The sequence below is a fragment of the Schistocerca gregaria genome, chromosome 3 (assembly GCF_023897955.1).
Source record: "Schistocerca gregaria isolate iqSchGreg1 chromosome 3, iqSchGreg1.2, whole genome shotgun sequence".
NCBI lineage: Eukaryota > Metazoa > Arthropoda > Insecta > Orthoptera > Acrididae > Schistocerca > Schistocerca gregaria.
Genome location: NC_064922.1, coordinates 341,842,073 through 341,869,933, shown reverse-complemented (window position 1 = coordinate 341,869,933; position 27,861 = coordinate 341,842,073). Strand labels below are relative to the sequence as shown.

At 42.2% G+C, this 27,861-nt stretch overlaps 1 protein-coding gene across 3 annotated transcripts in view; it reads left to right on the top strand.

Moving 5' to 3' along the window:
• LOC126356040 (uncharacterized) overlaps positions 1-27,861 on the top strand; it is a 979,035-nt gene that overhangs the window by 551,338 nt on the left and 399,836 nt on the right. The window lies entirely within an intron of this gene.

Below are 27,861 nucleotides of genomic sequence, written 5' to 3'. Positions count from 1 at the left end.
AAGGAACGGTAATATGAGAGACCCTTACCAATAGAATATGTATATATATCCTACGTCAACGAAAAACATAAATTTCTGCTGTAAAGAGCAGAAGATGGTGAAAATAATATTGGGGGGTAGACAATACGTACAACAGAGTATCGAGGATGTTGGGACTTACAGAGGACAAAATAGATTCAGGATACGAAGAAGTAGGCATCAAACCAATATACTGGCTGATAACTAGGAGAAAAAAAATTGTTCCTGAAGAACCAAATATAATTTGTAATCATGTCCACGAAAATGCGCGGAGATAGTTCGTATGTTCGTTCACCAACATTCCTTTTCGTTTGTACCAACGACGTTCCTCAGTCCATTACATGTAGGTGGGAGACTTTTGTCGATGATGTTTACGTAGAGTTGCTACCTTCCTTAATTTAAAGTACTCTATTGTAACATATTTCTCTCTTTGTTTCAGGTAAGTTCCAGCTAATATCAGACATTTGCAAAAAGAGCTGTTGCAGGTAAGAATGTGCTATCCGATATACAAGTCTTTCATATGAATTTATCCGATATACAAGTCTTTCATATGAATTATTGTACTCAGCGTTAAGAGAAAACATGTCATTAGATAGCAATTTTTCATTATAATTCTTCGTTCCATCCACGATTAGATGAGGTGTATTGGAAGACGTACTTTGGCGAGGTGCTTACCTGGACAGTTTTTGTGTTAGATAAAGTTCCCGAATCTGTATCGGAGAATAAACTGCGCTGAGCGTTTGTAGAGAGTTAGCACCGTGTGCCAGTCGGGGTCACGTGCTCGTAAACCTGTCTCTTCGCCGGCAACAACCTTGAGAGGCTGCGGTGAAGTCGCACTCTCGGCTGTATCATTTTACCCGACAGCCTGCATCGGTGGTCTGGCGGTTGTCGCTGCTGATTGCTGATGCGTATATCCCGGGTTCGGTTGCTGGTAATCATTCTGGGTACTTTACGTTACGGATATTTCTGTACCAGATCTGCTGCGATAAATGTGAATCGCGTGAACACATAACCAGCAGTACAGATGCTAACGGCCTGAATGATGCTTGTTAAAGGCGTGCACTCGCGCCCTGTGGAGATAAGAATTGTCAACAGGTACTAAGTAGATAGTGGCTGGATGTATCTTTTGAGTATGTCGTTGGAGTGATGTGAGGAGAAGGGTCAATGCTGTTTGCGATATGTAGGTGTCCGCTTTCGCGCCATCACAAACACTTCGGCCCCAAATACTTGCAGGAGTTTGTATCATGTCGGAGCATAGATGCGGGCTCGTACAGCGGCCTCTGAGCACATGTGAACCGTAAACGTGCCAAACGTACTTGCGGTAAGTCACTTGGATGAAGCTAACGCCAACTTCGAAATAGGAGCTTGAGGTATGAGCTATCGTAAACGTATTGAACAGTGATACAAAGTAAGTGCTGACTAATATCAGTGGGGTAAATTGTAAATTTGTGCCGGGTCGAGATTAGAACATGGGTCTGCTGCTTGCTAAGCAGACGCACTGATCACGACGCTATCCGCACACAACCCTACGGAGTACCCTAGTGTGGTATCATTGCCACAGATACTACTACAACGCCGCGCCAACACAAGGTTGGCAGCCCGTCGTCTGCCGAGCACAGCGCACTCTAGTGGGCTGTTTAGCCCGACGGAACTGGAGTGTGCCTCGTTCACTTCTTACCTAGATTTCAACCTAGGCAGACGCACTTTCATAATCGGCCCTCAGCCAGTTATGTCAGCATTGATTCTCTGAGGAGGGCCCATCAGGCTTAGTCCCTGAGAATATGTTGTGTTAGTTATAGCCGTAGCTGCAGTCCTACAAACTACTGAAGATGAGTATAAATCAATGCCCACTGGCATCTAACTGTAAAAAACAAAAAACAAAAACTATGTGTCTTGTTTCATAGTGGATGCAGGATCTAAATGGTGTCTGTTCAAATGGCTCTTGGCACTATGGGACTCAACATCTCAGATCATCAGTCCCCTAGACTTAGAACTGCTTAAACCTAAGGACATCACACACATCCATGCCCGAGGCAGGATTCGAACCTGCGACCGTAGCAGCAGCGCGGTTCCGGACTGGAGCGCCTAAAACCGCTCGGCCACCGCGTCCGGCTGATGTCTGTTCTTTCGGATTTATCCAGAACAACGGGCACCACATATACATTACTGAACTGAATCGATGTTTCACGTGTGAATTCTGCTGTAGCCCACGGGACATTAACCGCTAGCCGAGAGTACAGTTACTTCAGTCGCAAAAACAGTACATTAGCACTGTTGTTGAAGTACGTCGTTGCACGCTTCTGCTAGACTTTCTGAATCCCTTAAAGTACTTGTACAGCACAAACACCACCATTATCTCCTCTTCTAGTCCCTTCTAAGAATGGAAATTGTTAAAAAGATCATTATCTGTATCGTTATATACGATGCCCATGCCTCCTTATCTCTCCACCGAGATCTTTGCGTGAGAAATACAAGAGACTTAATAACGCATTTAAAATGTTTCAAGTACTTCACACCATAATTTGATAATTTTATCTTGCTGCCGCAGGCGTCTCATTTGATCGTCTGCTCTCGCGGGGGACATTTTCTTCTAACAGAGTGATCCTAGAGTGTTGAGCCACATCCACCAGTTCCTGTCCTTCTCATCGGTAGGAATTATTATTTACATGATTCCGTAAACGTTGTGCAATAATACGGTCGAAAATATGATAAACAGCTCTTAGGGAAAAGAAAGCAATCGACATGGAAGTTCAGTTGTTGCCCCTGTACAGTAGTGCTTCACTTCTATAAGTTGCATTCAGAAAGCAACTTTCCCTACTTTTTTAAACACAAAGGCAACATATTTACGTAAAAACTTTATTGGTAACGGGTACAGCAGTGTTTGAGCTATTTTTCTGCCTAGTCATCAAGACTTAAGACCCTTTTCATATCGTTGGATCAACTTTGTATTCCTGTGTCGAAGTAGTCTGCCGCCTGTGAGTGAAACCAGCGTATGACAGTCATCTTCAGCATTTTGTGGTTGTCAAAACGCTGACCGGAAGACAGGGGTTTCTTGAGGTGTAAGAAAAGATGGAAGTCGCTGGGAGCAAAATCATGACTCTATGCTGGGTGATCAAACAGCTCCCATGTAATCTTCCGCGAAACATATCGTAGCGACCATTGTCATGGATTAACACAGCACCTGCAATAAGCATTCCACCCCTCTTGCTGTGAATGACACATCGCAGTTTCCGCATCGTTTCACAGTAACGGTCAGCGTACACTGTTTCCCCTAAGGGCAGGAAGTCAATGAACAGAATGTCGTCCCTGCGCCAGAACAGCGTGCAGATTCCTTTCTGCACCGACATGGTCTGTTTGAGTTTCGTCTTGACCGGAGATACATTGTGACGCAAATGCACTGACTGATGCTTGGATTCTGGGTTCAAGTAGTAAATCCAGGTCTCGTTGCCCGCGACGATCCTGTATAGGAACTCTTCGCCGTCATCATGTTACCGCTGCATAAATGCCAGTCCCTCCAAAGCGTTTCGTTTTGTGATTGGGTGTCAGGCATCAACCAGGTGATCACTGATGGACGGTCGCCCACTGCGCTCTTCATCGTAGACACTTTGGCACACTTCGGAACAGAAAAGGACTACACCAGCGACGCACCATCTGTTTGCTCGTGATGTTCTGCCCATAGACCTGACGACGAATTTCGATAGGCGCGATGTTTTGAGCATTAATGGACCTTATTACTGACAGTACCTCGCAGGCGGCGGAGAACGAATAAGAGACGCCATTTGGGGGCACTGCTGTCCCTGTACTGGCAATAGGCACGACCTTCACGGCCGGCATTTGATTCTCACGTCATAGATCTGTTGCGAATGCGCAAGTCTCCCGGATAAATACGTCTACTTTAAAGGACACATCGGGAAACCTAATTTCTGGATACGCCTCGTATATGCGGTCCAGTAGCCTTACTATAGTCTTCCGTCGCTTTAACATAGCAGTCGATTATGTTTTTTAAACTGAAAGCAAAATAACAGCGAAGTGATCGACGGCTAATTATATGGGAGTCAGCATCGCAACAATCAGAGAATGAACTTGGTCATTTCTTCTGCCCTGTTCAGTTGCCATACCTCTTGTCCATCTCCAGCGATCTCTTCCTGAATTGGATGTCAAATTGCAACTGCCTGAATTTGCCGTCCAAAGAACCTCATATTTTGTTTCGTGTGTAACAGCATAGCAGCCACAATGTTATACCGAACTGCAAAGCATGATACTTAACGATTTTTGAATCTGTTACATCAGGTGTAGAGCAATAAAGAAAATCAGAGGAAAAGTTGGAGTAGGAATTAAAGTTCAGAGGCAGAAATAAAAAAACTTTGAGGTTTGTGGATGACATTGTAATTATTTCAGACAGCAAGACTTGGAAGAGCAGTTGAACGGAGTGTCCAGAAAGTAGGACGTAAGATGAACATTAACAAAAGCAAAACAAGGATAATAGATTGTAGAATTAAATGAGGCGATGCGAGGGAATTAAATTAGGAAACGAGGTTCTTAAAGTAGTAGAAAAATTTTGGCATTTGTGTAGAAAATAACTGTTGATGACCGAAGTGTAGAGAATGTGAAGAGTAGACTGGCAATGGCAAGGAAAGAGTTTCTGAAGAAGAGAAATCTGTTAACATTGAATACAGATATAAATGTTAGGAAGTCTTTTAGGAAGATGTTTGTCTCGAGTGTAGGCTCTGAGTACTAAGGGAATAACATCTGACGTCATCAGTCCCCTAGAACTTAGAACTACTTAAACCTAATTAACCTAAGGACATCACACACATCCATGCCCGAAGCAAGATTCGAATCTGTGATACGTAGCGGTCGTGCGGTTCCAGACTGAAGCGCCTAGAACCGCTCGGCCACACCGGCCGGCGTCTCGAGTCTAGCTACGTATGAAACTGAAACATGGACGATAAACAGTTCAGACAAGAAGAGATTAGAAGCTTCCAGAATGTGGGGCTACAAAAGAATGCTGAAGATTAGATGGGTATGCCAGGTAACTAATGCGGACGTCCTGAATAGAATTGGGCAGAAAAGAAATTTGAGGCGCAGCGTGACTAGAAGAAGGGATCAGTTGATAGGTCACATTTTGAGACATCAAGTGGTCACCAGTTCAGTATTGGGGGAAGTGCGGGGGAGTGGAGGTGGGGGGGTGGTTCTAGATGAATACAGCAAGCAGATTCAGAAGGACGTAGTTCTGCAAATTCTTGTCAATTTAATGCAGATTATACGAGTATGCGGGTAAATATAAAAATTACACGAAACTTCTTTGAAACACAAAATTTGCTATTGTCAATTTTGGGAATAAAACCACAAGAGAAGTTGTAAAATTTATCACTTGTATGAAACACGGAATTTTTTTTCGTATGTATTTGTAATGTCGTGCTGGTCTGCTGGTTCCCTACTTCACACACCGTTACGATAGGCTGCATCTGGTGGTCGTTACCACAGGTTCTTACGGACAGCATATCGGCCGGTAACCAAACTGCTGTGATTTTCGCTTTGTGCTTCGTTTTTGTGCGTCACATGTCTACCGCCGCTGTGACGAGGGAGCCATTGCAGTCGGTACGCCAACGTATTGCTTAAACCAGACTGCACATTAGTGGAGGACTTTTCTTTTCAATGAAGACTATCAGTTTACCTTGCAGAGTGACGAAATACGTGTTTTGATTTCTTAGAAGCCAGGCTACGTCATTGTTCACAAGTGACTCTGAAATTTCATCCCGGGTATACCATTGCCAACATAAGCGAAAATGCGAAGAAAAAGCTTACTGAATGCGGAAGACTGTTCCAAAGGAGTAAACCACAAAACAGGTTGTGCTGCTGGTTCTGTGAGGTCAGTTTGCCATCCTTCCCGTAGCTCAACTAAAAATAAGAGGGCAAAACTACTCCCAAAATACTTTCACTTGAGTGAACTGTTTACTGGCCTGTGAAGCTGAGTGGTCTATGACTACACAGAGGGAGAGGAAGATAAATGAATAAACAAACGAGGCTTTGCATAGATGCGACGCACCTCCACTATCTGTTTACGGCTAGGCGGAGGGAGCACTCTATCCTTGGTACGAGAACAGCTTTGCGCTGGAAAGTGGTAGCACGACAGTAACAGAGACGAATCATGATAGAGAAACACCACCGCTCCAGTCACAAACTGCCTGACCCCATTGAGTATTATTACGTCGTGTCAAACCACTCATGTGAGATTTGTTGTAGATATGAAAACGGATGTGTCACCCATTACCGAGTGATGTGTGTCTGGCAGCAGTCGCCGGTACAAAAAAGGGGGGGGGGGGGGGCAGCAGTCTTGACTCACCCTTCCAAATCCTGGATCCGTCTATGGCGATCGGCCACCTTTTCTGAAGGAGCTGATTTTAAATTCCTGTCCGATATTCCCGCTTGAGGTTTCCGTAAGTTCCCCAATTAACTATAGCTTCCCTAATTAGCTAAAGACTAAGCTCGTGCTGTTCCTTAAAAGGCCTACGTCCGGTTTCTTACCCATTCAGAACTAGTGACCCATCTCTAATGATATATCGATGGGACGTAAATCACTAACATTCCTTCTTGTTACTTTTTGACTTTCGCCAGCACTTCTGAACAGTTGCTTCGATTGAAATGAAATTGATTTTCACTAAGCATTAATGACAGGAAGTTGCTTGTTGCTTTCTTCAGTAAAGTAATGAATAATCTCCAGTTGTTGTTCTTCATACATATGTGGTAATTTATTATTGGAGACTACTTGCTGCATAGGCAAATGATATTTTGTAATCTTGAGGTGATATTCTCCAGAAAGCTCAGTGTTTAAGCCCGTCGTCGCTGAAACTAAATAGGTAATACGTGAGGATTCCGTCATTAGGAAATCACAGTGTCTTGTTGCTAATTGTTTCCCATACAAGTTTCAGTGACGTTAAACCATCGTCATTGGCTATTATTATTATATTGTAAAGAGAAGCCAATGACGATCGTTTAACGTCACTAAAAATTGTATGGGCAACGATGGATAACAAGACATTATTATTATTATTGTTGTTGTTGTTGTTGTGTGTGTCTCAAAGGCCTGGTGCAAATCTTTCTATTTGACGCCGCTTCGGCGAACTGCGTGTTCCTAACATACCCGTTATCCAACCGGGCGAAGTGGATCTACCGTTTAACGCGGATTCCGAACCACTTGTTCCCCCTTGCCACTGTTCACATCGTTGAGGGGCGTAGGCTAGGTTAAAAAGAAGACTGAAGAGTCCGTGGGTCGACCGCCGTTCGATCCCGCGACCTCTTGGTTTTCAGGCACACGCTTTACCTGCTAGGCGCCAGCCTCGATATGTATATAGGCAGTGCAGCTACAGGTTTTGATGTGTGAGTTTCAGATTATCAAAATATGTGATATATGCGGCCATATCTTTTGATGGCATTGACTTAGAACCTTAAATTTTTTACATCATCTGGGGACTGTCGTAGATGCAGAAACTGAGTCTAATATTAATCTTGATGCTGCTTAACTTACTGATGTGCTCCATGGTCAGATTACGTTTCGTGGTGGACCTCTCGACTTTGCTTTTATTGGTGTTGAAGTCCATCCTGGAGAAGTTTGGTTAATTGTGGCTATTGTTCGTGTCGACTCTGCTCTACTACCTAGGGCCACAGGGTTGAGAAATTTTTCTCCAACTGGTGTGCTAGTGTATAGGACATTTATGATTAGCCAACCGTAAATTATGAGCCGTAGCGGTACTTCAGGTAATTTCTTTGTAGAGTCTTCTACTGCGAGGAAGCAAGGGAGAGGATATTGTTGAGAGTGGCCGGTATCCTCTTTCTATAACACAACTGCTCACGGTTCTTTATTTACATGAAGCTGCTACGTAACTTGAACAGAGTCCGTGTTCGTGATACAAGCTCGTCAGTAATAGTCCTCTAGCAGACAATATCGGTAATCTTGCTATCGTCACTATTCTGGTCGCCATGAACTATCGTAACCTGCAATGAACTATACCCGCTCCGCGATTGAACTGACAGACGCCAAAGTGGAGTGTGACACCGGCGGCCGCCGCCTAAATGGATGCTGTCGAGAAGGCATCGGTGGCGTGCTGCTCGTCGGTGTGTCTCTGGCCTCTCTCGTGATAGGCGCACTTGATCTAATGCCTACTAGTCTATCTTCGCGCTACATCTTTTCTAACCGGTGTGCTGGCGACAGCTTACGTCAGCACATACCTTATTGACAAACCATTGTGTATAAAGACCTGTCGTATCCATAAATTGTTTAAGGATGACCCTGTTTGTATATTTGTAAAGGGAGTAGGAATCAATGTGAAATTTAACCTTGTTGGAGATATAACATTGTAAATATTATTAGACTTTAGTATTTGATATAAATTTCAACATGATACCTCTATCCATTCCTGAGAAAAAGCGGTTTTAATATACAGGCAGCGAGTGACAAAAAATAATTTTGTATCTCATATAATTACAAATTAACAGTTTTCGGATTTTTTCTTTCCTTCTACTGTAAAATCATGCTACTTCCAAAATTTCATGATTCTAGGTCAATTGGAAGTACTCAATAGATTTTTTTGAATGAGTTTGCAGTTATCAATCTATGTGCCATCAATCGCCACATTGACTTAGAAGTTTAATTTATTCACACCGACTAAGGAACGTAGACCTTGGTACTTCACATATATTCCAACTTGGCGAGAGGGGTCTTAAGAGACGAACAACAAGAAACTGATTCTATAAGGGTTCTGTTTTTACCGATTGAGATATGGAACCCTGAAAACACGCTTTTTAAGCACAGGTAAACAGTAAATATGCTGCTTGCCATTAAAATTGCACCGCCATTGGGAATCGGAAACAGTGAAATTATATTTATCGTACGCATACCGCATAGGAGGAAGAGCACATGACTACACTTTTAGGTTACTACGGGCTGTACAGGGTGGAAAATACAGTGCTACCTCTTCGGCAGCAGCAATGGCTGTAACGCGACTGAACACAGAATCGGACAGTGCTGAGATGACATCTACGGGTATGTCATTCCAGGCTGCTTCTACTGTATGCCAGTGTTCCTCAGTCGCAATGGCCAACGACATGTGACGTGCCAGGTGCACAGCAACCCATGGACAGATTATTTCAGTGTGTGCGAGATACTGAGAAAGTGCTGTCTACCTCTGTATGGTGATAGACCAGGACAGCAAGGGTAACACACAGTCTTGCATCATCTTAGTCATATGTCATGGAGACACAACAGCTAAGCTTAACAGGCCAGAATGTAGCAGCCGCTGTCCAAATTGCCGACCACTCGATCCAGATGATCGTGTTGTGTACCCAACGGCACCACTACAGCTGCTGGGCCCGTGGGTGATGACGAATACAAGCAGCGTTCGTTCTCCTCGAAACCTCCACACATCGACATGTCCATCGTGACATACTGTCCTGGTGGGTATGTGTCGTGACTGTACCGTGCTGTGCAGCCGAACGCACAGTAGCCGTCCTCTCGGGTGCTAGACGCATGGGGAAGTTGGCATCTTTACGTGGGTCTGAGTGTGGCTTTCCTTAACGCGGAACGGTGAAGCACGATCTGAGGGAGTTGCCACGGCCCTGTCTATGTCGGATTCTTGAACCAGGCATAACACGATCTTCTCACAAATAATTATCATTCTAATGCGATTTCTGAAAGGGAAGCCCCGTACGGAATGCTGAAATGATAACCGTATAGATATCCAAGCATGTACAGGCTGGACATAATGTTTCTGACCTCTTTATTAACAAAAGCACCGTGCTTTTATGCTCTGTAGAGACAGTACCACTTCACACCAACTTCATGCTAGTCTATATTACTTGATGAATCTTGGTGAACACATTTCCACAGTTGTTTGTCTGCTGCTGGCACATCCTTTTGAGGCGGTGTACCTAGTAAATATAAGTGCATAATTTTTTTTACGTATTCTTGACTTTTCATCTAATAAAACAGTATAAAAGTAATTAATCATATCGCTAAATTTTAATTAGGGAGATAGAAAAGACGTCGTTTGTTCCCGTTTCAAGGCATCCATGCCAGTGCAATGTGTAACATCAAGATCGCTCAAACATTTGGTGCTGATCCGAAAACCGTTAGACTTTGAGTTAATAGAGTTGAAAGTAACGTTAGTGACGGCAACAGAGTTGGACGACCAACAAAACTCACAGCAAACAAACTAACTTCTGAACCTCTCGAATGATTACTAGCAAAGACGGAAGACCATCACTAAGTCAACTGTAAAAAGACTTCAGTCGCAGACAAACGTGGGTAACACCTATCCAACCAGCAAAACCCATGCGGCCAGAAAAAGATATTGTTGATCGTCAGACATTTTGTGAAAGAATAACGCGTGAAGCTTTCTGCGATGCAACAATGAAGGAAAGAGTAAAAGGATGAGCGTTTTGTGTACGGACGAGTGGTCAACAGGCCAGCGTGGTCTTTTCCCAGATCCAGACAATGCTGCTCTTATGCAAGATGGAGCAACAGCTCATACAGCCAAACAAACAACAGCTCATCTGAAGTTGTCACTCCCTGTTGTTCGGCATGACTGGCCTGGAAACAAGCCAGACTTAATAAGCACATGTGCCCTTGCAGCAGAGAACAACTTATTGCACGTGTTCAGAAGGAATTGGTCTCAGTTACTTATGGAAAGAGAACAGTGACGTTGGACATTTTTGGTAGACGAATTGAAGAATGCCTCCGTAATTAGGGACGTCATACAAAATACTGAAAAGTGTAAAGATGACTGTGCAAACCATTCATTCAAATGTAGAAATGTGTTTCCGCGCAAAATTTGCTTTGTAATAAAACTATTCTAAAACAAACTTTAGGGAGAAACTTTCCATTAACCCAATAGTACATTTTATGCCAGTGTTGCGTTCGTTCCATGTCTTAGATTAGATTACATTAGATTAGTTTTTAGTTCCATAGATCCGTGCTGAGAAGATCTTCGTAGATGTGGAACAAGTCAATTTGTTTTTAAACTGAAATAACAACACTAATAGTATGAATATATACAATACATCATTTGTTTCTATTAAAAAATTCGTCAATGGAGTAGAAGGAGTTGGCCACTAGTAAGTCTTTCAGGCTCCTTTTAAACTGATCTTTATTTGTAACTAAATTTTTTTATGTTTGCTGGCAAATTATTGAAGATGAATGTTCCTGAGTAGTGGACCACTTTTTGGACTAAAGTAAGTGCTTTTAAATCTTTGTGCAGATCATTTTTGTTCCTGGTATTGTATGTATGAACTGAGCTGTTTGTTGGAAAAAGAGCTATATTATGTAGGACAAATTTCATTAAGGAGTAAATATACTGAGAGGAAGTAGTTAGTATACCCAGTTCTTTGAAGAGGTTTCTACAGGACGTCCGTGAATTTACTCCACAAATAATACGCATTACACGCTTTTGCACTCTGAAAAACTTTTGTTTGACTTGAAGAGTTCAAAAAGGTTCAAATGGCTCTGAGCACTATGCGACTTAACTTCTGAGGTCATCAGTCGCCTAGAACTTAGAACTAATTAAACCTAACTAACCTAAGGACATAACACACATCCATGCCCGAGGCAGGATTCGAACCTGCGACCGTAGCGGTCGCCCGGCTGCAGACTGTAGCGCCTAGAACCGCACGGCCAATCCGGCCGGCACTTGAAGAGTTACCCCAAAATATTATAACATATGACATTATGGAATGAAAGGAGGCAAAGTATGCAAGCTTTTTCATTTTTATGTCGCCTATGTCTGCTAACACTCGAATTGCAAATACAGATTTGTTAAGGCGTTTCTGCAGTTCTGTAGTGTGCTGCTCCCAACTGAATTTATTATCAAGTTGTAATCCCAGGAATTTAAGACTGTCAACCTCTTCTATCTGCTCTTCTTCATACTTTATGCATATGCTGGGTGGAAACCTCTTATAGGTTCTGAATTGCATATAGCGAGTCTTTTCGAAGTTTAATGTCAGTGAGTTGGCTTTAAACCATACATTAATATCCATGAAAATATCATTAGCCGATCTTTCTAGGACTACACTCGACATACTATTCATTGCAATACTTGTGTCACCTGCCAACAAAACGAACTTTGCTTCTGGCAGTGTAACTGATGAGAGATCATTAATGTACACAAGAAAAAGCAATGGCACAAAGATAGACCCTTGTGGGACACCACATGTAATTTCTTCCAATTCTGAGGATAACTGGTGACTTAATTCGTTAGTCTCTTACACTGACATCCTTTGTTTCCTGTTAGCGAGGTATGACTTGAACCATTTTGAAGCACTGCCCGTGACACCATAGAATTCTAATTTATTTAAAAGGATGTTGTGGTTCACATAATCTAATGCCTTTGACAAATCACAGAAAATACCTGCAGCTTGTAACTTGTTATTTAATGAATTAAGTACATTTTCACTGTAGGTGTAAATACCCTTCTCGATATCAGAACCCTTCAGAAATCCAAACTGTGTTCTTGGTAATATGTTTCTTGTGGTTAAATGGTTGAGAAGCTGCCTGTACATTACTATTCTAAAATTTTTGAGAATGCTGGCAAAAGTGCGTTGCAGTTTTAGTGGCCATCAGTGTATATTTGGAGAATTCTGCAAAGACCAAAAAATAAATAAATAAATAAATAAATAAAAGAAAATGAACAATAAAAATAAAACTTGTTGTTCACTAATTCCAATGCATCTTTCTGTGAAGCTACACCATCGGTGGGCTATGTTTCACAACAAACCGAAAGGGCATGTTGTACAGAATGCAAGGAAGTTCGGTGTGTGCCTGCGCGGAACGCACTGTGTGCACGCAGGATGCGAGTGGTTTGTGCCCGTCGCCTCGGTGTCCCGGTGCTTGGGTGCTTCTTGGCCGGCAGCCGCGGTCACCGGACGCTGATGACGTCACGTCCGTCGCCGCCGGCTCGCGCCTGCGTAATTGCCTGCTTGCGCACAGCGCACGCACGTGACACGACTGCCGATGCGGACACCCACCGTATTTCTGCCTATTCTCAGGGGGCTGCGGTAGACCACTGACCTTATTGCAAAAATAGACAAGTGAGGAAATAAAACAAATAAGATCCTCGACTTGAAGCGTTCATCGGCCCAGCTAGATGTCGCTAGTTACAGGATACTTAATGCCTCTAGCACAACAATCACAGTCCTGGTAGGTTAGCAGATCATCTTATGTGGGGTTGGCCGAGTAAGGGAAGAACTATTTCTTCCCTTTTGTCCCCCAGAACACTTCTTCCTTTCTTGCTGCTAGTATAGTGAAACTCTTGTATCTTCTGCCAGCTTTAATTTGATCCATGTAGTCCTGTCTTCTTCCCTCCATCATTCCTAAAATCAGAGTAGTGAACTGGAATGAATGGCGAAGTCGATGGCTAACCAAGTTTCTCCTCCCGGCAGTGACTATTTTGAGTAGTCTCTTTGGCACTCCTATTATTTCAGCATCTCTTCGTTTGAGACTGTTAGTCCAAGGTGTCTTCAACATTCTTCCCCAACATCACGTCTCTAAATCTTGCAATCTTTCTTTAGCGTCCAAGCCGGCCGGAGTTTCCGTGCGGTTCTAGGCGCTACAGTCTGGAGCCGAGCGACCGCTACGGTCGCACGTTCAAATCCTGCCTCGGGCGTGGATGTGTGTGATGTCCTTAGGTTAGTTAGGTTTAATTAGTTCTAAGTTCTAGGCGACTGATGATCTCAGAAGTTAAGTCTCACAGTGCTCAGAGCCATTTTTTTTAGCGTCCAAGTTCCTGCCTCATTCAGTCATATGCTCCGAATGTAGCTCTTTAAGAATTGTTTACTGGTAATCAAGGAGACACTGAGGTTTGAAATACGCCATTCTGAGTTTAACATCCATTGTACTTTCACCATCCATAGTGATAAAACGATTGATACGCCTTTGCCAGTTTTTCCCTTTCAAGTTGCAGGACTGTTCTGTTTTCCGTTTCTTGTACTCTTCCTGACTCTTGCTTCGCTTCTATTGATCTTCGTCTCGCACTTACCATAAGGAAGTTTTTCATCTAGTGATGCGTTTTTGTAGCGCATCTTAATTTCTGCCCATTGTGGCAATCTCATCTGCAAAACGCGTCGTCTTTAAGCAAGGGAAGATACAGTCCTTGGTTAAATTCTTAAACAAAACAAAAAAATAGTACAGTTCAGTTAGAAGATTATGGCCCACAGAAGTTATCTAGACAGGTTTGAGACTCCGTCTGGTACCAGTAATTAAGGCCATGCAAGAAATTTATTCTGTCTAGTTGTCACCCAATGAACGCCGCAGTAGCTTTTGAACGAATGTATTGCATCGTGGAACTGTTTTTGAAGCTTTTTAATAATTTCAAACCATTAAGTGCTAAATGTTCGGCAGAGATGTGTGCAGTTCCCTCAGTATAATACTGACAAAGTAATAAATCATAGACTTGCAGTGATAAGATGATAAAATAAACTGATTTCGAGTGTACATCCAACACCGATTACGTCCGATAGTCGAATCTGGTCTCGAACTTAGTTCTTTATCTGTGGCAAGGAAAGCCCTGTTGCCAAAACCTGCTATGTCTTTTCAAATCTTGTCTGTCAGAGCCCTTCTACTAAGTTTGGTGGAATTTACTTACATTAATTTTGCGGTTTATGTCGTGTTTTACCTAAAAATTTGAACAGTGTATCGAAGCAAGCTTTGTATCCTACTGATATGATGCTCATTCTGCGCTAATACAGATTGAGGGGACTGTTGCACGCGCTAAAATGTAATGGCATAGGCAGCCCAGATATCTGAGTGACAGTTTTTTTCTGAGTTACCTGTTACGAGATGAGTGAAAAACTACGGCGGATTACCTCATGATACGATACCTCAACGCTTTCGGTGTTGCAGTTATAGACTATAAAATAAATGAAAATATGCTAACAATCGCTAAAAACACCAGTTGTTTCTAGTTTACATTGGTGTGTGTGAGTTGTACCTGCATCCAAATCTTACTCTGAATATTAACGTTATCAGTAACATTAAGATTTTATGTAATATAGCCTAAGACAGATTGTACGAAGAGAGGGTTGGGTGATTGTTGTGGAGGAGACCAGACAGCTAGGTCATCGGTCTCACCGGATTAGGGAAGGACGGGGAAGGAAGTCGACCGTGCCCTTTCAAAGGAACCATCCCGGCATTTACATGGAGCGATATAGGGAAATCACTACGAAGAGAAGCCAAATGGGAACATGGAAGTGTGGGACCAGTGATTGAATTGTATTATCTCTATTATTAGCGTTTCTGGGTGCATATAAAATGATACGAATACCCGAAACCCGATGTAGTTCGCCACCTGCAGTTCATGCCTTGGAATTTCAGAAGATAAAAGTTTTGTGACTGTGAAGACAAGTTCACAAATCAAAGTTCACAGCGGATATATACTACAGTGCGTTGTGTGATACTGATCAGTACGTATATCAGATCTACTTAGATCAAGAGTAAACAGAGACATTGTGGTACTCAAAGCTTCAAGGTAAAAATCGTAGTTAATTAAGTGGCCATATTATCAAATCGATCTGCATTACGTTCTGACGTCAATAAGCCCCGTTTCATTCGTTTTCCCTTAAGTACCAATGTGTTTACGAGACGAACGATGTGAAATTCTCATTTCAACCGGAGCACGTAAGTGCATTTCCAATTCTAAAAGGATCATACACAGATAAATTAAATTTACTCCACCGCTATTAACATCCTTGTCTCCAGTGCGAATCACTTTTGTCCAGTAATTACAGGGAAAAGATGGAAACTACAAGGGAAGATAGAGTTTGGTTATATACGAAGTGAGTCATGGGTGTTAGTCTACACAAATATTTCGTAAGCTGTGTAAAGTATCAAAACTAAGTTTCCAATAGTTGATAGTGGGCAGAAGGGCGTAATTTGCTGCATTGCATCTTTATCGATCGATAGATTGAAGAAATGGAACGATATACTTCCTTTAAAGGCAAAAGAAAGGGCTTTGAAAGAGGACGTTAATGAAACCACGTTTATTACGGGTAGTGAACCTACGAACACAAGGTATCTAAACACGGAAGTGTCAGCTAACTGTATTAATTACTTGCTCATTTGTCTTGTAAGCCATTACACGATTTTGCCTTTTGTTAAGTATAATTTGTTTGACGATCTGAAGTGACTTGGTGGATCCAAATGTTAGAGGTTCAGTGTCTTCTCGTTGTTGCTATTTTTGTGGCACTAACACAGGTTTCCCCCGTACCGACTCTTTGGTTATGCGAAAAATCTAGTGGTTTTAATTCCGCATTATAATTGGCTCGATAAGATCATCAGATCGTAAACTTTCGTTCAATAAGGTCATTCTTGATGAAACTGTATTGCATTATAATCAAACTGGTGTTAAGAATTGTTATGCTGTATTTCTCATACACGTGTAAAACTTTCCACTTCCAAATAATACAGGATGTACATAAAGTCGGGGGACACTTTCAATTATTTATTGCACAAGAATTAAACATTGCACGGATGCCATACATATTGCATTTTGAAGAGATACTCTGAAAAGTTTTTTTTTTTTTTTTCTTTTGACAAACATTCGATATGCGAACCATGAGTGACCCGGCAGATGTCAATAGGCATCCTCGACGGTGGCAGTCACTTCCCGTATTCTCTCCCGGAGTTCTGCTACATCACGTGGTAGAGGCGGTACATACGCCAGATCTTTAATGTGTCCCCACAGGAAAAAGTCACACGGAGTGATATCTGTTCATCAAATAGCTGTCCCCTTCTGTAGCACGGCCGATCCATCGATGCGGCAGCTCCGTGTTGAGGTACCCACGATGAAACTGGTGGAGCCCCATCCTGCTGAACGATGAAAGGAGAGTCCGACTGCATTTGAGGCATCAGTCATTGCTGCAACATGTCCAAGTAGGAATATCCAGTGAAAGTGCCCTCGACGTGACAAGGCACAAAAAACATTTACCTTTCGGGAATCACTCTCAAATTCATTGCATTCGTGTAGATGCTTTGTACCCCAGATTTGACAATTATGCCTGTTCACTTTCCCATTAATGTGAGAGGTGGCTTCGTCGCTAAAAATTAAGCGATCCACAATGCCGTCCTCATTCCGTCTTGTTGTAACTGCGAACAAAGCTCAAAATGCTTGTCTCTGTCGTCGACATTGAGCTTCTGCACTAGCTGCAGTTTGAATGGTTTCATAGATAGATTCTGTCGCAGGGCTTCCCACACTGGTGCTGTAGCATTTCGAGTTCACGGGATGCACGACGCACCGATTTCTTTGGACTCCTTATGAATGACTCTCGTACGCGCTCCACATTCACTTCACTCACACTGGGACGTCCGCTTCTCTTTGCCGGGCACAAGAAACCCGTCGTAACGAATTTGCTGTGCCAGTGGTAAATGGCCTTCCTTGTTGGTGGCTTCATACCGTACTTGGTTCTAAACATCCGTTGAACAACTGTAGCACACCTGTTTTTGCCGAGCTCCAGCACACAGATAGCTCGCTCCGCAACTGAACTTGCCATGTTTGCGACTGGCGCTGTCTATCGGCAAATTGCCAAACTACAGTGTGGCGAAATATATGAAAAAAAAATCAGGGTTTCTCTTCAAAATGACATATTTAAGATATCTGTACAACGTTTGGTTCTTGTGCAATAAAAAATTGAAAGTGTTCCTGGCTTTCATGTACACCCGGTATTTACGTACACGCTTGCCATACATTTCATCCGAGTTTGAAATTTTTCTTCAGTGGAGGCATACACGAGCTGCCACAATTAATTTTTCGTATTAATCGGTCTCTCCTTTCCACCTTACTGAGTAACTCATACGTTGATACGATATTAAATATTAACTCACACTAATTATGAAACTCATTCGACTATTCTAGATTTAGGTTAAAGCTGTCCTCAGTTCGAAATTCGGGGGAACATGGCTGTATTTTGTTAAGTATGATCATTATGCCCCTTCTGTTCCTCGTACACTCGAACTGAGGAGGACCCGAAGAAGCTACCTATAACTGACAGAAAAAAATCCTTGGATTGAACCATGGACATTTCGATCTGAGGTCTGGCACTCACCTACAGAACAACCGAACCACAGTGGGACAATATAAAGCATGTTTCAAAATGAATATATCGGTTTTAAGACTTTCTAGTATGTATTACATTCAACTTACGATTATAAATAATACAGCAAATGAAAGAGCAACTAGAGTCGTTTTGTTTGTAAACCTTTTACAAACCCTGAAGACTGAAGACTACGGTTTACGTGCCAACTTTGCAAAATAAATGTTGCTGCATGACGATGAAGATCTTATGGATCGTGTCGTCTTCAGTGATGAATCGACATTCCATAGGATATCTGAATACACACAGCGTGTGGCTCTGGGGGTTCATGAAATCCCTACAAGGTGGTACAGTTGCAACGAGATTCCCCTAAATGAAATGTTTTTTCTTGTGCCATGCCCCAGCGGAAAATGTATGGGTCTTTCTTTTTCGGTGAAGCAACCGTAACCTGTGTTTCTTATCTTGATGCGCTAGAACTATGGCACATTATTCAACTGGAAGATGTTGAATCACAGAAGTGTATCTGGCAGCAAGATGATGCGCCACGCCAGTGGTGTACCTGAGTACGCGATTGGTTAAAAGATGTTGTAGCCGACTGCTGGATTGGCTTCAAGGGGTCGGATGACTTGGCTTGCACGGTCACTCGATCTGATGGCATGCGATTTTTACCTTGAGGGTTCATAATGGATGATGTGTATGTGCCCCCGTTACTAGCTGATCTACCAGAGTTAAGAAACAGAAATGATGTAGCTGTTACAATAATTACTCCAGACACACCGATCATGGTTCGTGAAGAAATCGCCGATCAACTCGATGTGTGCCATATGACGAATAATGCTCACTCTCAATACTTGGTAGAAAAACTGTTTGAGTTGCTCTTTCATTTGGCGTGTTGCTTATGATTGCTAGTTGAATGTAATAAATCTACAAAGCCTTAAAACTGATATATTCATTATGAAACACCCTGTACATCGTGAAATAAGCTTCAACCAAATTCCTACTAGCAGTGATCATTCAGGATTTTAATTTGGTAACGAATGTAGATTATTATACGACTGTATTGGTCATTCTGAAAAGTGAGAGTAGATTTTAATCTCGATAGTGTTAGATACCCCTGTGGAAAGTGTGATGAGTGAGAATAATGCATAAGGTAAATAACAACAAAATGATTATAACGTCTTAGTTTCAGCTCGAGATAATAAATTCGACCGGCAGGTTCATTTCATGTGACAGCCAGGTTCATTTCACGTAGCAGCGCCAATTGCTATTTGAACATGGCGTCTAGACACAGCATTTGTGCAGATAAGTAAAATGTATTGGAAATTGGCCGTGGCGTATTTTAGCATGGGCTGTAAAACGAGATTTAGAAACAAACACTAGAAGCAACGGTCTGTAAATTTACTGTCACAAGCCCCATGTCCAATGTTTAAAATTTCAAATATCTCTATTTCGAAAGTATTCGGAATATAGCACGTGCATTGGTGGCGTTTGCCACCCAGTGTCACCTGTTACCCCGAGTGAGTGTTCTGTAATGTAATGTAATGTAATGTGATGTTTACACATGAGCAGTATTCATTGGAAGACGCACAGCTGTTGAACCGTATATCACTTTTATGAAGAGGTAACAATTCTTGGCGGAAAATACACACATTCGTTTACTGCAGCGCCTAAGTGCGGAAGAAGCCATCTCCATTTGTGGTGTTTTATCAGCATGGCCATCATTAATGGTAATAAGCGGCCATGTGGAATGCAGAAGCAGTTAATAACAGCTCCTTACTGTAATTCTCCGAGGAGCTTTCACATTCAGCAAGTTTCTCTTCCGCATTTGGTGCACTCGTGTAGAGTGTGTGTGTGTGTGTGTGTGTGTGTGTGTGTGTGTGTGTCAAGTACAGATAGAGAGAGTGGTCAGGGGGTGGGGTGACAGAAAGGCGCGCTGAGTGAATAAATCGTGCAGAAGCTAGCTCGCGCGGCGCCATATGTCTGGTGGCGGATGACGAAACGATAGCTGTGTGACCAGGCGGCTGCCGGGATATGGGTCCCGCTACCTGGTGATCCGGTTTCCTAAGCGCTACGGCGCTACTGGTGTCCGCGGGAATGGCGGTATTTATATCTTGTTTACCCGCGCGGTGCGCTTCCTGCCGTGCAAAGTGTGCGCCGGCCGGATTCCAGGTGCCTCCCTCCCCTCCCCTCCCCCACTACACCCACATTATAAATAAGGCAGCAACCGCCAGAAATACCGCCCCTTTCTGCTGGAGCCTCCGGCATGCACGTTGGTATTTCGGGAATCCAGCTGTCCTGGACAACCTGCTGCGGTGTCAGATTTCTTTGTCATTTTATACTTGTAGCTCCACCATCAGACGCTTTGAGGAATGCGCTACTGTCTGCGAAACACGCCGGACCTGCCCAACCAGTATTGCGCGAAAAAAACCGTAAGGGCTTAGTTTGATGTACAGCTTAGCAGTTGGCGATGGTAGCCACACACACACACACACACATACACACACACACACACACACACACACACACACACACACACACACACCATAGTATCTTGATGAAAAAAAAAGAAGAAAAACTTGTATAAAACCTGTGTCCAATTACTCCTAAAGGATGTAAAAAGTCGACGGGCGCATTCTGAAGTCAATAGTGGTGTTAAAGTTTCGTTTATTACAGTGTACGTATGATTACGAAGAGACATAAAAAATAATTGCAGATGAAAAAAAAATTATTTTTCTTAAAATTCTACGCTTCTGCGAATCAAATGATTCGAACTCTGTATTCTAGTCCACTAAATTATTAACTTTGCAACTATATTCTTCACAACAATCAGCAGACGGATCTGAACTCGAGACTGCAAATCCGTACCGTATCTAGTTTTCTTGCTTAATGGAGCGGCTAACTAGCAGATAGTTGACAGCTTTTTTTAGATTTTTTACCGATGCGTACATGTTCGATATATTGTTTGAATATAAAGGCCTTTGTGCAATCATATGCATTACTATTATATGTAACGTACACCGAGTGATCAAAAATGGTTCAAATGGCTCTGAGCACTATAGGACTTAACATCTGAGGCCATCAGTCCCCTAGACTTAGAACTACTTAAACCTAACTAACCTAAGGGCATCACACACATCCATGACCGAGGCAGGATTCGAACCTGCGACCTTCGCGGTTCCAGACTGAAGCACCTAGAACCGCTCGACCACACCGCCCGGCTCACCGTGTGATCCAAATTATTCGAACACCCCTAAGTAATGCGGAATTGACCTCTAGATGTCACGAGAGGCGGACCCATCGGTATAAAAGAAAGCGGACAGGGACGGTGGGGTTGGAATATTTTGGTGTCAGTAGAGAAGCAGTAAAAAAGGGATGGGCCGGTCAATAGAGCTCCTAGCGTGGGCTAGTCGTTGGAAATCACCTGAGTAACAAGTCGACTGTTGGTTATGTGATGGTAAAGTGGAAACGCAAAGGAAGAGCCACAGATAGACCGAGACTAGGCAGACATCATGTACCGACGGACAGAGATCGTCGAGCATTGCGGAGAGTGGTTGAAAAACAAAAAAAAGTCTCATGAAATTAGCGGAAGTAATCACTCGTGAGCTCTGAAGTGTTACCCGCAGTGCAGCTAGTGCAATGGCTGTGCGAGGGTGGGCAGTTGAGTGGGGTGCAATGTATGTTCGAGCAGCTGCTGATAAGCCACAGATTTCTGCAGTTGGTGCTAGGTGACGCTCGAGGTGGTGCAAAGATCGATGCCGCTGGACAGTGGATGACTGGAAATGAGTGATTTGGAGTGATGAGTCACGCTGTACCCTGCGGCACTAAGACGGAATGGTTTGGATGTGGCGAATGTCTGGAGAATTTTACCTGCCATCATGTTTAGTGTCAAGAGTATAGTACAGAGGAAGTGGTGTTATGGCAGCAGTGTGTAGGTCGCACAGTAAAGGAACAGTTCAGAGGTGATCGTTGTTTGTCTCAGCATGACAATGCAGCCTGTCATCTAGTAGCATCTGTGAGGCAGTGATTTGTGTACAATGAAAGTACTGAAATGGACTGGCCTGCTCAGACTCCAAACCTGAACCCAACAGAACACTTTTAGGATGAGCTAGAACGTCGACTTCGTTCCATACCTCAGCGTCCAAAATAGCTATTTTCTTTGGTTTTCGCTCTTGAGGAAGAACGGACTGCTCTTCCTTCACGGACATCCAGACACCTTATTCAAAGTGTTCCCAGCAGATTTCAAGCTGTCTCAAAAGCGGAAGGTACTCACACAACGCACTGATATCCACTAATTGGTGTCAAGATACTTTTGATCAGATAGTGTGAATATTACGGAAATTTTACCTGAGTACCATTCATTTTTTATATATTAGTTACTTATTGTAATTTCTGAAGTTAAGTAAAATGTAGTTACAGTGAATCTGGAGGGTTGGAGCCGCCAGAATGCGGTGTCGGGAACACAAGACCGCGATTGGATGATTATGGCTCGTTCTAGACGGTTTTGCAGGGAGATCTAGGACCTGTTCTTTCGTGTCAAGCCGATTGTTGGAATTCTATTTAAATGTGAATTTTATCTTAGTAACTACTGTTGATACAAACATAATACAAATATTTCTATTCACTTAAGTATTGAGTGTGCATCGTGGCTTAATGTCCAATTGAAACTTCTGAAAAACCATAAATTACCCGGTCTTGCCACATTTATGAATATTTGGTTCTACATTTTGTACGAAATGGAGTTATTCTCTCTCTTATTTAACCACGTCTCACTTCTTGCATGTGAGCTAACGAAGGGGTAAAGTAGACTTAGTTTTCAGTCGACTACGTCTTTAGAGTCGGAGCACAACCTGACTTCTAAGTGACTGGAACAGGCCACTATTTGAGGCTGTATACAGAATCCGTGGGTAACCGATATGAGCTTGGCTGGGGCAGGATTTTGAAGCCCGATTGTGCGTGATAAACAGTCCACCGTGTTAATAGAAAACCCAACTCGCTCGGTGCGCCACGAACAACCTCCAGTAACACAGGTGTTTCCATTACACTCTCATCTACGATATTTCTAGAACATAAGGACCTCTAACGTTTTCATAACCATTGATCGTGTTACAAGTTCAGATATGACGAAATCGTTGAAAAGAAGCAAATTGTCTCTCAAAATCGGAGACAGACGAAGGCTGTGGGGAATTAGTTCTCTAGAAACTTCTAATACATAATCAACAAATAACACATGTACTTGTACTACGTACGACAACAGCTCACTTTAAATGTAACAGAAATGGAAGAAAGGTTGCTAATGCTCTTTTCTGATATTCGTGACTAACGTTTGGACTTCAGGTATTATTGTCGCAGAAATTAGAATAATGAGCATATTGTTTTTATCTTTTGATAAAACCTAGTACTGAACTAGTTCTTCTAGAAACTGTTTCCATCGCTTTGAGAGAACCGTCTACACTACTGTAGCATTTCAATCTTCTGAGAATGTCATTCTCAAGGACGATCCCCAGCGAATTTGATCTTCGTCAGTCCCTGAAGCGAGAGTATTCTTGCGGTGTTTAAACGAGTGTAGTGTTTTTTCGACATTAATTAATGAAATAATCTGGCTTATCTGAACAGGCTACTTAGACTATTTTGTAGGTTCATACAGGCGGAAACTATGTTTTGTAATATGATATGACGGTAGTGGATAACACATCTTTCATATGGGATCAAGCAAATGTCCAGCAAATTTTAAAATGACTGTTTTTGATTAACATGTGACGAAGCTAACATTGTTAATGTAGTCGTATAGACATACAGAAAATAATGTTACATCAAGGTCCATTGTTAAGATATGAAAAAGCCAGTCTTCCACGGAGATATTGGTGGCTGTGCACAACTGCTGCAAATCAGTCTCTGGGAAGAGATACGAGAAATAATGCTTGTCCGAACCGGACAAGCTGTTAAAACCATCCATTCAAGATCTACATTGGTCTGTTAGTTCTATAACCGAGACAACATTCTGGCGCAGAGGTATGTAGGACGTATGTTCCAGTGCGCTTTTGTTACTGAGAGCCGTCCCTGGGCCTGATCTTGCTTTTCAGCGTATGGAGAGCTACGGAAAGCGAAGGACACTGTATATTCCTGCTCGAAGACACAATAATTCTACAGGTAATTTCAAAAAATGATGAAATATAGCTCTGTACCAGTACACTCAATTATGTTTAAAATGTAAGATGGATAGAAATGCACCATCTATGGAAGGTTGAAGACTAAAACACTTCCAATGCACGTAGTTTACTGTTATTAAAAATGATGACAGCGACATGACGACACGAGAGATCCATACTGCACAGTGGCTGACTCAGCGCTAAATGTGTTTTCTCACGCTGGATTCAGGGGCCCACTTGAGGGAAGTGTCTTTCAAGGTCACTCCATCTGTTGCTGGAAGCCCTGCTACGTTGCAGCTCAACAAAGCTTCAAACAAATGTGTTTTGTTCTGCTAAAAGCGTTGAGACGAAGCTAGTGTTCAGTTCGTGTTACGAATTCCCTTCAGTTTTGACAGCTCTGTCTAGCAGGTGTCCATTCAAGTTCGCAACACGTCGGTAGCTTAGCTTTTCAGAATTACAGCGGTTTGTTGGAAATGCTCACATTTACCTCCCCTTTGCAAGAATTGGTCTATGATCCCCGCGTGCTCCTGATAAGTAGATTGATACTGCGGCAAGCAGTCTCTGTTTCCTAACTTCGTTTCTGAGTGTTCTACGTATCACGTCATACATTCCGTTACAGTTCTCGTTTTCATTTTTAATATGCGCTGACGAAGTGTGTAAGCAGTTAATGTAATCTTGTCAATCTCATTAACTGGTTTGCCGTTGGCAACTAATTTGTAACGGGTTTAAGGTGGGCCATAAAAAATCTTTGGACTCCCTTGTCCTCAATGAAATTTCAGAATAATACATAATGACAGAAGTAATACTCTGTGAATGTACCTTCAGGGCTTGAAGCAATTACTTTACAATCAACAAACAAGTGTATCGGGGTAAAATTATCATTGTTTATGAGATAGTTTTCCATGAGGGGTAATGAATCTTTAAATTAAAGAAAGTGGTGATTCAAAATAGGCTGTCGCACACTTATGTTTTCGAATTTTGAAGTGACTTCTGTTGGACCTTTCTTGACACATTTCAGTCTCGTCGTAGAGGTTAATCAAAACATAAATGTTTGTAGGTGCTGGGGTACCATTCTCTCATTTCCTTAGTTATTCAGAAACCAATTTATCAGTGTCGGAGCTACACATACGGAACCCACTATGTTCTTCAAGATAGGTGTTCTTGATGATTAGCCGGAGGCGAATGGTGAAAACGCTGCTGTAAAGCATCTTTTCGGTGCTAAACTTCTATAGATATTTTCAAGGCTACTGCTTTTTTGAATATAGGAAACATTAGAGTTTTCTGTTTATTTGAATTCGTTCTTTGCTCCTAGTGAAAGGTGGCTACACTGAGTCACAGCGCCAGAGATTGCGCCAAAGAGTATTATTCAGCCGCCTCCTGGCAGTGGCCGCTGAGAAGTTGGAGAGAGTAGTGGTAGCTCTGAGGTAGGCGTGATCTGTGCTTGTTGAGACGTCGATAGAGTACTAGTTGTTCTGTTGGGCAAGACACCATATGTTATTCGATTGGGGATGTTGTAATGATCAAAGTGTATTTTTCGTCAATATATATGAAGGTAAAGAATTTTTTTTATTTTTAATGTTCTATATAACAATACCTCTTGGTCACAGGTTCAGTCAACAAAGCATCTGGCTCGTGTTCTTGTGTTAGACTGTAATCCTGATTTCTATATGCAATTATAGTAATTCTAGTTTAATTACTTCAGTGTAAATCGTGTTTAAAATATCTTGTCTTATTGAGGTAGAACCGTGCCAGATGTGTACGATGAATCACACTTCCACACACAGAACAGTTACACTTATGCTTTCTTGTTTCGTAGCTTTTATAGTTGCTGGGGACTTAATTAATTAATTGTGTTAACGCAAATTTCCTTTCATTCTTTGTTGTAATTCTATGCAGTCAGATTGCGTACTAATATTATTCAGGGCTAACCGGTTACGAGACTGCGTAACCGGACAAACAGCGACAAAAACTAAAAATATTTGCATTATATTTAATTAAGCCCCCATGCACTAGGGTCTGGTTGAAGATATCCCTCATTCTTTTCTTATAACGTTAGGCATCGAGATTGTCGCTCCAGGAGCTTTACTGTTTTTATTTCTTTTAGTGTTTCTAATTTATACTGGCTTACTTCTTTCGGATCAGTATAGTAGAATCGACACCAATTCACTGCAATCAAGTTAGGACGGAGAAACTTTTTTCTTTTTGTGGGAATATTTCATTTTATTATTCACCGAGGTTTGTGTACCGTGTTCGTCACTTTCAAAGTCTACATCGCAGGACACTGGGGACTTCCTTGCCGAGTCTTTCCACCACTTTCGCTTGCTGTTGCCTCTGCATTTTAGACAAAGACGTTCTTTATCTCGTGCCTCCCTAATGATTTTCTCCTTACAACCTTAATTTCTTTTATTCTTTCGTCCAGTGGATCAGTTGTAACAGTTCCGTACCTTTCTCTTCACAGCATCTTTGAAACTGGGCCTTTGCGTTTAGATGTCTGTGGTTATATAACCTCGTTGTAAATGTTTTCCCATCCTGTTGAGTTCTGATGCGATAACTATACAGGTGTTCGATTCCTATTTTTTTATTTATAATTTCTCTTCCTCTTAATTGGGATTTGTACTAAAAGAGTTTTTAGTGCTCTATCACTCGGTAATTATAAGTAGGTTCCATTTCACCTGCTATGCGAACAGTGTGGTATTGTGCCAATTCACTTTGTGCATCTTTCTCCATGGTGTACGTGATATCTTTCTTATCTCATGCCTTCAAAGTGTAGCAGTTTATGTTCTTATGTTTAAAAACATAAAGTTACTGAAATAATACATTCGTTAACATCAGTGGAACGGCCCTAGCATGTTTGGTACACACCTAATTTTATTCTTTGTCTAATAATTCCGTTACTTTAATACAGTCAGTGGTGCTGTGTTTATGGGAGGGGTGTTGATGAAATGGTTACAGAATGTCTCCTATGCCTTCGAAACACGCCAGAATAATAAAAGTAATTTTAGTGACTGGTTACGGTGTGCGTTTTCTTTGATTTTACACACACACTGGTTACGGTGTGCGTTTTCTTTGATTTTACACACACACACACACACACACACACACACACACACACACACGTTTCTCACACTTTTAAGTGTGGTAGTCCTACTTAGAGTTTCATAGAAAGAGGTAGTGTCCCCAAAAATTCTTTCAACTGCTTTTTTAATAGTACCAGTTTTCCAAGACCAATATGAATGAGCCATCGAAATAAGTATTGTCTGACTAAGACCATTGTTAATATAGTTTTTCGTGGTATGGCCATTTTTCAGTCTAGATTACCTTGAACTGTGTAGAATACTATTGCGGAATAGTTCGTCCCTCCTCTCACCAGACACGGTCATTTTAGATGAAAGCTCTAGAACGTCATACGTATAAACAGCCGGGAACAGGAGTTCGTTTACCTCATGTCGCAACAGCAGCGCAGTTCGGCGAAGTGTGTTGGGTTTAGTGTACGGCACAAGTCAGTTTTCCCATGCTGCGGATACCGGTTCTTCCTTCACGCACCGATTCCGTTATGCGATAATGTCCACTTCAGACCTATGACGAGTGTGCTGTAAATCACCTTACGGCATTGTATTCTGTA